Source organism: Diabrotica undecimpunctata, chromosome 3, assembly GCF_040954645.1.
Source record: "Diabrotica undecimpunctata isolate CICGRU chromosome 3, icDiaUnde3, whole genome shotgun sequence".
In the NCBI taxonomy this organism is placed as follows: Eukaryota; Metazoa; Arthropoda; class Insecta; order Coleoptera; family Chrysomelidae; genus Diabrotica; species Diabrotica undecimpunctata.
In genome coordinates this window covers 67,102,769-67,115,759 of record NC_092805.1, presented here as the reverse complement: position 1 = coordinate 67,115,759, position 12,991 = coordinate 67,102,769, and the positions used below count along the sequence as shown (strand labels likewise).

The window sequence follows — 12,991 nt, the reverse complement described above, 5'->3', positions numbered from 1 at the left end:
ATCAGACAAATAATAGAGAAGTCTATTGAATATGGAAAACCAGCATACATATGCTTTGTAGATTTAAAAAGTGCTTTTGACAGGGTGAAGCGAAATGACATCTTAAATTTATTATAAGCTGAACAAATAGACCATCAGATAATAAGGACAATTAATGAAATTAACAAGAACAAGACCAGAGTTATAATGCCAACAGGGGAAACAGAATGCATAGAACTAAAAGGAGGAATCCGCCAAGGAGACTCGCTCAGCCCATTGTTATTCAATATGGTGATGAATCACATAATTCACGAAGTAAGAAAACGACACGGATACCACATGGGAGCGCATAAAATCACGATACTATGCTATGCCGATGATGCAGTACTAATTGCTGATAACGAAGATGACCTACAAAGGCAGCTCCACCCCTTCAATATCACAGCAAACAAACTTAATATGAGAATATCAGTAGAAAAACTAAATGTATAGTGATCAGTAAAGAGCCGCGTAGATGCAAACTAGAAATACACGCCAAAATTGTAGAACAAGTAATGAAATTCAATTACCTAGGAGTAGAGATCACTAGTGACAGGGATATAAAAACAGAGACCACAAGGCAAGCATCAAAAGCGGCAAGAGTAAGTGGTTGCCTCCGAGAAACCATATAGAGAAACAAATATCTGACCACGGAAAGCAAAATGAAAGTATACAAGACAACAGTAAGACCAATCCTAACATATGCAGCGGAGACAAGGACCGATACAAGAAGGACGAAACAACAAATCAACAATATCGAAATGAAAGTATTAAGATCAATAGCGGACATATGATTAAGAGACAGACAAACCAACAGAAGTATACGCGAACAATGCAAAATTCAAAATATTAATAGGTGGATAAAAACAAGAAAAAAAAAACTGGAATGAACATGTAAACCGATTGGGACCAGATAGATTAGCGAACATCTGTAAAAACAAGCCGTATAGAAGGAGACCCGTTGGAAGGCCGCCAAAAAAGGTGAAAAGATAATGTACAGTCAACAACGACTGAAACAGAATAAGAGGCAGACAAACAGGAGTAATCCTAGTCGCACGAAGAAGAAGAAGTATGGAAATCAGTGTCGCCAAAACTCTCAGGCACGTTTTGCTATTAGATTCTCGATATATGATTCCTTCTAATCAGAGCCGTATTCAGCACTGTGTATTTGTAGTTAATTAATTTCACTAATAAAAGGATATGTATAGTTGAATATAAAATACTGCATTATAAATACTTGTTTCTTTAATTGACAGATATAGGTATGTAATTATTATAGGTCTAATAAAAATAGTTACATTTTACTATTGTTTAACATTACATATTTATGTGCAGCTTTAATTTTATTTTCATGTAAGTAATAACAACAATTACATACACAAAAATTTTTCCTTGTATACAGGGTGAATCACCCACTAACGGGACGGAAAATTACATCAAAAGAATAAAAAAAAATTAAATTATTAGTTTGTAAGTCGATAAAAGCTAGATTTTAAAATTATTTTGAAATATATAGGGTGTCCTAATAAATTTCGGAGTATCAAAGTTATATTTTATCTTCTTATTCTTCTTCCTCTTTATAAGCAATCCTGCTTGTTCATTGACGGATTGATACCTCTATGGAAGGTTGTCACTCCATCTTTTGCGCGGTCGGCCGGTACAGCCGATGTTATATTATATGAAGTTTTTAGCACTATTACCTAATTTTCACTTTTGCCGGACTATTTATTATATACGGACTTTTCAGATTTGGCACTTTGTGTCCACCGATTTGCACACTATCACATAATTTACTCACTGCATATTAGCATCATCCTCATCTTCTCTATCATCGTTATCACTTTCATTACTGTCACTGTCAACCGTCACATTTATTACCACAGGATCAATATCTTCCATCAACTCGTCAATAACCCATATTTGTTGCTCTTCCTTAATAGCAAGTTTACAATAGTTTTTCCAGTTTTCCACTGTTACTACACCAAATGCATTTCTTATTAATTGTTCCATAGCGGCGGTTTTAAACTCTGTGTTGTGTGAGGCAATACGTCTTTTGACTTGACTCCATACCATGTCAATTGGATTTAACTCACAATGGTATGGAGGTAGTCTCAGAATGGCAACATTTTTCTCTTCGCACATCTCGTCGATTTTATATTTTATGTATTTTTCTTTGTATGTGTTTACGACTTCCATGAGCTCTGATTTTAAATAATCTTATTTAAAAAAGATATCTTTCTTCATCAACCATGTCTTAATTTGATCTTTATTGAAGGCTTGTGTCGGAATCACTTCGGTCCTCGAATGGTACGAAGCTTTGTCCATCACCACAACAGTTTTCTCTGGAAGATTAGAAAGCAGCTTTTCCTTAAACCATTGTTCAAATATAGGACCATTTATCTCATCATGATAGTCCGCAGTTTTTTTTAGCTAAAAACCAAAAAGCAGCGCCTTCTATGCACTATAACAAATCGGGGGTCGTTGTGTCGGCTGTTTTAGGCCTGTTGACAACCCCTTAATAAACGCATCCCTGATTGAAGTCACTGAGAGGTCCTTCCATTCTTTGGAAACATTATGTCCAACATTCACCAAGTTTCGTCCAAATAAACGAAGGTGTATCCTTGAGAACGAATTTTTTTTATCTTACGCAAATACTGATGCCTCCATTTTAGAATATCGGGCCGTTCAATCATGCTTGACTTTACTCCTCGTTTTCAAAAAATAAAGTTCATTTCATGGAGTATTCTCCACATTGTTGTGCGTGACATGGCACGTAGCCGCGTTTGAACTACTGCATCGTAAGTGAACTTTCTGCTGTTCACTCTACTTTTGGTACGTTTTTCTGTTTTTGAAGTTATACTTCTATACGCGCGCTCCACGTTGGAAATTTGCACGGGAGTGAATCGGTGAAATCATTACATATGTAAGACAATGAGTACGAGAGAGACAGAAGATATATTTTCTCTCTTTCTCTCTCGAGAATAAAAATGTTCTTTTTGTATATATATATATATATATATATATATATATATATATATATCTATATATATATATATATATATATATATATATATATATATATATATATATATATATATATATATATATACATCCTACTATCATTTTCGCATCGATACATTATGCTTTTACCATCAATTTAGCATCGTCTTGCAAAGTAGCATCTGTATATCGACGCTACTTTACAAGACCTTAATAACTGTTTGTCCGTACTTGTTACAAGAATTTTAACCATCTCATTGATTAGAGTTTTGATACCGAAAATGTTTGAGTCTAAAATGATGGTACAGTGAAAATATTATATATATTTAGTTCAGGGTTTTACCGTTTACTCGCTGCCGTTATATACATAAAAATGTATATCCCACTTTCATTATCAATCATTTTAGCATCAGAAATTTGGCATCGCTGTTGAATATAATATTACCCACAACGAAATAATAAATTTAAGAATATATATATATTTTTTTTTCATCCACAAATCATTCTGGCATCATGTTTGGTTAAAAGTAACGGGTTATGATATATTGCAACTACCTATTGTATCTTCGCTCTAATTGGTCCAGTCGCGACGTACATTCCCTCAAATGATAGGATTTAACCAATAAAATACAATAAGACAGAAAAATCAAATATAGCAAAATGTCAAAAAGGCCTTAATTATATATCTTCGTTTCTATAAGTCCAATCGTGACGTACAGTATCTCAAATGACAGGATTTAACCAATTGAAAACAATGAAATAAAAAAATTAAATACAGCAACATGTCCAAAGGGCCGTAGTCACGTATCTTCGGTCCTATTAGTCCAATCGTGACGTATAGTACCTCTAATGATAGGATTTAACATAAATAATACAATGGGATAGAAAAGTCAAATGCAGAACAATGTCAAAAGGGCCTTAGTTGTGTATCTTTAGTTCTATTAGTCCAATCATGACGTGCTGTACCTCAAATGAAAGGATTTAACAAATAAAATACAATGAGGTATAAAAATTAAATGGAGTAGCATGTCAAAATGGCCTTAGTTATGTATCTTCGGCCCTATTAGTCCAATCGTGACGTACGATACCTCAAATGATAGCACTTAACCAATAGAATACAATGACACAGAAATCAAATACAGCATCACGTCAAAAGGGCCTTAGTTACGTATCTTCGTTTTTAGTAGCCCAATCGTGACGTACAGTACCTCAAATAATAGGATTTAACCAATCGAATACAATAAGATAGAAAAATAAAATACATCAGCTTGTCAAAAGGGCCTTAGTTATGTATATGCGGTCCTATTAGTCCAATCATGACGTTTCGTACCTCAAATGATAGAATTTAACTAATAGAATACAATGAGATATAAAAATTAAATAGAGTAGCCTGGCAAAAGGGCCTTAGTTATGTATCTTCGATCCTATTAGTCCAATCGTGACATACAGTACCTCAAATGGTACCATTTAACCAATAGAATACTACGACGTAGAAATCAAATACATCAACACGCTTTAACGGAGATAATACGATGGTGTATTACTATATAGACATACGTCCACTTTTAGTTAACTACTTAGTATGTATTCTGTACTTTGCTTTACGGTTGTTGAGGCATGGACTCTTAAACAGAAGAATGTTAAAAATCTTGAAAGCTTTGAGATGTGGTACTACCGCTGTATACTAAAAATAAGTTGGGTGGATAAAATTACAAATGAAGAGGTAATACGCAGAATAAATAACGATCCAGAAGTTATACTGAATATAAAAAAGAGAAAACTTGAATAGTTTGGCCTCCTGACGAGAGGACAAAAGTACACATTCCTACAAAATATAATGCAAGGAAAAATCCAAGGACGCACAAATCCAGGCCGTAGAAAAATGTCCTGGATGAGAAATTTAAGAGAGTGGTTTGGCTGTACCACTAACGAATTATTCAAAACAGCAGTAAATAAAATTAGAATCGCCCTAATGATATCCAATCTCCGATAGGAGAGGCACTCAAAGAAGAAGATATGATAATCTCGAAAAATCTCCAACGTTCACTGTTAGACATATGCCTCCCGTTCAGTGCACACATTTACTGCTCCTTGACGCTGTGACGAGAATGAGATAGGATTTAACAAATAGAATGACAGAAAACTAAACAAGACAGTGTGTCAAACGTGGAATGCGTCGCAGAACGTGAAATATTAGCTTAAAATTATATGATGGCCATAGACGGTTCTTTAATACCCAGCAAACGACTAGCTTTGTAAAGTTACATAGGAGGGATCTGTGCGAGAAAAAGTCGATCATTCGTTTTATAACCCAAAGGTGACCATAAAATATTCAACGTTAAAATGTGATATAATGTAACGGTATGACAAATCTTTTTTCTCCCGCATGTGCATGCCTGTGTACCTATACAAGGGGAGTCGTGCATAACCTTTAAGTTGATCGTAATACATAACTGCAACAACAAGTATGTTGCCGACTTGGGTTAGTATATACAGTGCATTCCGTACGTTTTTTAAACATGATTAGGAAATTGTTGACTGGAGGCTATTAAAGAAGTTCTTAAAATTTTTGCAGGTCAACGCCTTTTCTGTAAATGGAGTGAATATTGTTATCCATTTAATTTTTTTCCTCAGTTGAATAATTCCTGCTGGTATTTGGTCTAAGCTTACTTCTTTTCCCCATTCAATCTGTTTCATAGCTAATTCTACTACTTTATAGTGCCCTGTTCACCTGTTTTGGTAATTTCGGACTATTTCATCTCTTATAACATAAAACAGTTGTTTCAGATATCTTTATCGCGTTTCCTTTTTTTTATGGATGAATATGCTGCCGTTTTCATCTTCTACTATTTCATATGGAGCTACACGATTAACAATTCCAAATCAAGAAAACACAAATAACACTCCGAATTATATTATACAACTAATAGTCGAAAAATGAAGAGCAAAAGATAGATAATCAGACAATTAAGATCAGCGCTACATGATGCACGCAATGCCACATTTGAACACTACATTATAGCACTTAATAATAGCAACAAAAACACTTAAAGAGACCTGAACAATACAACCCACCAATTAAGAAAGATGACTTTAGTTGAGGAAGATCAGACCAGGAAAAAATCTCAACATCATCAGAATAACAGATAATAATAATCAAGCAATAGAACACTGAAAACTTTTGTTTTTAACTGTACGCCCGTGAATGACTTATTATTTTTTAAATAACATTTAATATTGCACTTTTTTATTGTATTTTTTTTTTCATCTTTCAAGATAATTCTTATAGGAATATATTTATTTATAACATACGGTCTTATGGTCTTATTACGGCTTTAAGATTATACGACCTATACCCTGATCGGAAAATACAACGGAGTGACAAATACTTAGTATAAGACCACAACGTGAACATACGGCAAAATTTAATTAAATTAATTTTATGTAAATTATTCAGTGTAACTAGACAGACGGACAATCCGCTTTAATAAAACTGTGATTTGAACTAAACACCGGGGAGACAGTATACGATAACAACATTAAATCACGTTTTTGAGTAACGAATGCCAACGATTAGCTCCCGAAGAGCTGTAGTGTCGAAACGAAGTGGCCGGTTTATCAATAGATAAATTTGTTTCACTACGATCAGTTTATCAGTAGCGTAACTGCCGTAAATATTGCTTCTTAACTTGTTATATTTATTTTTATAAATTGTCTGTAAAGTGTTTCTTTGGTGTTTGAGTGGTTATTAACAATTTATTTATATCGTTTGTATATTAACTTTGGTAAGTGGATATTTTCAATCACTTCTTTGTGAATTATAAAATTTTTTATTTAATACTGGCAGTCAACAAAACGATAGTGTTGCATACGGATTTTCTCTGGGTGTAAAATATTGTAACGTGAAACTACCGTTCGATTGTTTAAACTTTACTTACAACATTACGAATTAATTTATATTATACAATGTATCTTTACATTGCAAATATTTATTTCAGAATGACTTCGCTATGGAATTTCCTTATAACATCTCTTCGAATGTTATGGTCAATACGCGGCATTCCTGGAAAGATCTACTACAGGCATAATCTCTCTCGATGCCATGAGTCACTCGTATAGACAGTTTCAAAGACATTTAGATAGCTCAGGGATTGGAATTTATAATTATGAACAATAAGAGGTTATTCATTTGCAAAATTAGGGCATAGGTACATTGGTCGTACGATAAGCAATTTGATCTATCTAAATAGAAGTGTATGTTTTGTATTAATTAATAAAGTATTGCAAATTTAAAAAAAAAATGAGAGGAATTTTAGTTTTTGTTTAAAATATATGGTCTTGGAGTCATCTTGCAGCCTGTGTTGTCCACTACCGAATATAGGCCTCCTCTATTCGCTTCCATTTTTTAATATTTTGCACTTTTTTCATTCAGGTAATATTTACCTTTATTAAATAATCCGTACAGCGTGTTGGGGACGTCCTACTCTTCATCTGTCTTCTCGTGGCCTTCATTCAAATGGTACTCCGTGAGTATGATTTTCGTATCTTAACTTTCTTAAGTACTTTTATCTATCTACCGTTTCTAAATCATTCCCATTGACTTCATTGTTGTTACTGAAGATTAGATTTGTCTTTTGAAGTAAATTTTCACAAATATTTTAAAAGGGAGATGGTACCTTTTAAATATTATCAACAAACGCTGTTTTAGTTTATTTACATTAAAATAGACGTGCAATATGTTTGGTACCTATATTAATTTTTTAAATAAATACAAAATGTATTTTATCAAAAATTTTAAGTTTTTAATTTCGATAAACACGGTTTTAATTTTCAGGTATCCTATTCATAAAACTATGGCCGACGGTAATTTAATAAGTTGTAGCAAACGTCCTCGCACAGTTTTAACTCCGGAGGTAAAAACCATTATTATAAATGTTTTTGATGGACTTAAAAAACGTGAAAATATGGGTGTTTCGGATGCTGTTTCTCTTTGCAGTTTCTTGACGAAAGTTTCGGAAAGCAGTATCTATAAGATTATAAAAGAAAATAAGGAAGGAGTCAAAGAACCGAACACCGAAACAAGAGGAAGGAAGATGATCGTTTTAGATGAAGAAATACAAAGAGCCATTCGACAAAAAATTCATTCGTTTTTCTTTCGGAATGAAATTCCCACATTAAAGAAAATCTCTGCAGAAATCGACAGCGACGATAGTTTGCCAAAAATTTCACGAGAAGTATTACTGCGCACACTTCATTTAATGAATTTCAAATATATGAAACGATGTAGACAAAGCAGTCTCATAGAAAAAAGTGAAATCGTTATATGGAGACGCAATTATATAAAAAAAATTCGTCAATATCGCACCGAGAAGAGAAACATTTATTATTTAGACGAGACATGGCTAAATGAAGGCCATACTGTAAACAAGGTTTGGCACGATTTAAATATTACAAGCAGTAGGCAAGCATTTGTTGATGGATTATCCACAGGCCTTAAGGCACCATCAGGTAAAGGTCGACGTCTAATTATCACACACATTGGTAGTGAGTCTGGTTTTCTTCCCGGTGGACTTTTATGTTTTGAGTCAAAAAAATCTGGTGACTATCACGAGGACATGGACGCTCAGAGATTTGAAACTTGGTTTTCGTCCATATTACCGACAATAGAACCGGGTTCGGTAATAATTTTAGATAATGCTCCCTACCATAGTCGACAGGTAGAAAAGCTCCCAACAACAAGCTGGCGAAAAAGACAAATCATTGATTGGCTGGATATGAAACTAATCGCTTATGACAGATCAATGATTAAACCTGAGTTGTTAAATATTGCACGACAACATAAACATAAATATCATAAATATGTTGTTGACGAAATGGCTCTTAGTCACGGAGTTCTTGTTCATCGATTACCACCATATCATTGTGAGCTGAATCCAATTGAATTGATTTGGGCACAAGTGAAAACAGAGGTAGCACGTCGCAATACTACATTTAAATTATGTGATGTTAAAGTACTATTCGATGAAGCTATACGTAACGTTACCGCAGACAACTGGCGAAAGTGCATCGGCCACGTGGAGAAAATAGAAAATAAGATGTGGGATGTAGATATACAGGTAGATGTAATTATGGAACCGATTATAGTCCAACTTGATGACGAGAGCGATGATTCGGATAATTCTGATTTTGAGTAAGAATAAGTTTTGTAATTTGAGCCATTTCTTGAGTACATTCCAAGTGTGTTTCACAATTAATCGTGACAAACAAAGTTTGGCACGATTTAAATATTAAAAACACTCGACAAGCGTTCCTTGAAGGTCTCTCTACGGGTCTAAAAGCACCATCAAGTAAGGGCCGACATCTAATAATAACACATATTGATAGTGAACATGGTATTTTCCTGGAGGACTCTCAGTTTTGAATCCAAAAAATCTGGAGATTATCACGAGGACATGGATACTGAGAAATTTGCAACTTGGTTTTTGTTCATATTGACAAAAATTGAACCTGGCTCAATAATCATTTTAGATAATGCTTCCTATCAAAGTCGTCAAATAGAAAAGCTTCCAACAACAAGTTGGCGAAAAGGAGAAATAAGTAAATGGCTAGATAGGAAAGAAATTGGGTATTACAAGTCTATGGTTAAGCCGGAGTTACTAAATATTGCAGGACAGCATAAACAAAAATTTCTAAAATACGTCTTTGATAAAATGTCTCGTTACCATGCGGTTTTTATTCACCGATAACCACCACACCATTGTTAGCTTAATCGTATTAAGCTAATCTGGGCACAAATAAAAAAGGAGGTTGCAAGTAAAAATACTACTTTTAAGTTATGTAAAAGTGCTCTTCCACGAAGCCATAAATAACGTTACTCAAGAGAACTGGCAAAACTGCATCTTTCACACGCAGAAAGAAGAAGAAAATATGTGGAATTTAGTTATACAGGCAGATATCATTATGGAACCCATTGTCGTTCAACTTGGTGCAGATAGCGATGACTCAGACATTTCTGATGTTGATTAAAAGTAAGTTATGTAAACTTGATTAATAATTCAGTTTGAAAAGTATTTTCGTGAATTTTCACCAAGAACGTAAGATGAAATTTGATTGTGTTGTTGATATCTTTGGGAATACACACATGTATTATTTGATGATGCCGTTTAATTTTATTGTGAATTTTATTTCGGTTCTTTTATATTTGAGCCCGAAAATGATATAATAGTAATTCATTTACTTGTAAAAATGTACTATTTAACTAAATTTTAAAATTTTATTAGTCTATTTTAAAAATATTTTTGGGGTACCTACAAAATTAAATATTAATATTAATAAAATTGCTCTAAATATTTATCCAAAAACCTCGACGCCTATGATCTTCCTCACGTCCTTCCGCTCGACACCGTAACTGTCTATACTTTAAAAATTCGTCACTCCGTAAGATTTCCAGATCGAAGTATAAATGTATCTTGTACCGCACTGCTAATTGAGAATTATGTTTGTAATGCGATAAGAGGTCCGGATATACGAGACACCAGTGACTCATGCCGCACTGATAAAAATCCGACAGGAATCTGCATTTCTATAAAAAAATAGATTAATTTGTTTTGTGTATTAATTTAGTTTAGGTCTAACAAGAGTTGCAGTAAAAGATTTTTCTAAATAAAGACTGTAAACCATATTTCCAATGCTTTGTGAAAGAGAACCAGTTTATAATATTCCGGACGACGTAATAAAACCTTATTTTAGAATATTGGTCGATGAATTAAAATTATTGTTCAAGAAACGAATTATTCATGTGCAGATGTTTGATCTTGATTAAAAAAGTTGCAACCAGTTACTCACGATGAAACTTAACCCCATTATTGATTTTACAAGTGATAAAATGGGTCGACAAAAGACCAGTTTTAATCCTTACAACATTTAAACATAATAGTTGTATCTTGGTTTAATCAAATGAAAAGAAAAATTATACACAAGTACTAAAACCACAAACTAATCTCGATTATAACTTGGCGAAAAAGAGTGTTGACAGTAGAATTAATATTTAATACCGCAGTAGTCAATGCTTAGTTGCTAAATAATAGAAAACGTGAAAAAAGCGACAACCTATCCTTGAGTTCAGACTGGAGTTCGCGAAGGCATTTGCAAATAAAGAAATGTTGTAACCCTCACGGCCAGTTACAGCCAAAAATACCATCTCAGGCAAAGCGATGTAGATAATACAAAGAGAAGAAAGTGTACAAGATGTAACAAAATTTTAAGAAGAAGCATGACTAGTAGAAAGGACGATAGAAAAGTTAAAAAAGTTAAGACATACTCTGAAGAATGTGATGGCAAAACTGGAATATGTCTAGTGTGCTTCAATGAAGCACATTAAAAAACAATTTTACTTATACAGGAACTATTATTGAGTAAAAACGTATTGTACCTCAAGTGGCCTTATAGTATTGGAAGTCGTAAGTTGATAGTTTCTAGTAGAACGTTTTTATTGTTAATTACCTCCGTAGAGGTAAAAATCATCCTCATCTAAAAAAGCTAGATGTGAACATAAACGTAGATTGACCACTGCTGAATTACAATAATTGTTAGAAGCATCTGGCGAGGACGATGTAGATTAAATGAATGGTGGAAGTGACTCTGATTGACTCTGACAAAATATTTGCACAAAGTCGTTCAGAAAAATCGAGGATTGCGTTTTGGAAAGAGACAACACAAACAGAATTGAAGACTTTTCTCGGACTTATGTTCCATATGGGGACAATTAAGATGAACCGTCTGAATGACTACTGGAAAAGTATGGGTAACTTCTATAATAGTGTTGACTAGATAATTGCTCATAGCCCATATTAAGAAATAAGGGAATAGACAATCCTCACTTGTCAAAGAAACTAAAAAAACGTGAAGTGGTCTAAAAGACTAAAAAGTCCCATATTCAAACTGGTTTTTATTAAGAAATTTAATAATATGTTAAAAGTTTTTTTAATATACCCTAAAACTGAAAGCGCAAAGAATCGATTGCAAGTTAGAAAATACTTGTAGAGTCATACTGTTTGGACAAATACGGTTGTTTAAATAATCGCTTTCTGTCATAAACAAATTGAATAAATTGTAAAATATTTTTTGATCTGCTTGATATTTAGAACACTTTAATAACTGATCAATTGCCATAATTTCAAGTAGCTATATTACCTGTCGTTAGGCAAAAAACAAAGTTATTAACATTTATAAATTACTACAAACATAATATCTTAGAGTTTACGGTTTTTTGAAATTATATCAATTATTTATGTATTTAAATTTGGTATTTCTCTACATAAAAAACTTTTTATGGTCTACAACTTTTATTTGAATTATTTTTCTTTAGAATGTATACAAAACGTTTTATAAGCAAAAAATTATTTTTTTTTGCCTTTTAAGATTGTTTAAAAAAACAAAGCAAAATCAACTGTACGTCTTTACGAATTTTTCGTCAGCTACCCCTCATACTATTTAGAATTTAAATTTCTGTATAAGATTTTTTTAAACTATTTAGCGAGGTTCCGTGAACTACTTTCTTATGGCATGGTCAAAGTCAAATATTATTTTTTTATGTGATTAAGCCACAATTATTGGTCGTTATTGAGATGAAAATTACATTTTTAATTAACTAATATTTAACGTTTTGATTTCCACTATTATTTTACAATAACTTTGTTTACTGTACAAATTATGTAAATATGTGTATACACATTTTGTACAAAAAAACGTTTTTTGAGAACGATTTCCGGAATGGAAATCAAAATTTCAAACATTTACACGATCACAACCAATAATTAAGGCCTTAATCCCATAAAACCATAATATTTATCTCAAACTATTCATCGATAGCTTCGACTACACAGGTTGTAAATTGAAATTTATGTAAAATATTCCCCTACACGATTCTCTGGGCAAAAATATCTAGGTTGAATAAATATAACATCTAAACGAA

At 33.0% G+C, this 12,991-nt stretch overlaps 1 protein-coding gene across 1 annotated transcript in view; it reads left to right on the top strand.

Annotated features, from left to right (window-relative positions):
• The window catches only part of KrT95D (phosphofurin acidic cluster sorting protein KrT95D), a 137,730-nt gene that overhangs the window by 38,677 nt on the left and 86,062 nt on the right, over positions 1–12,991 (top strand). The window lies entirely within an intron of this gene.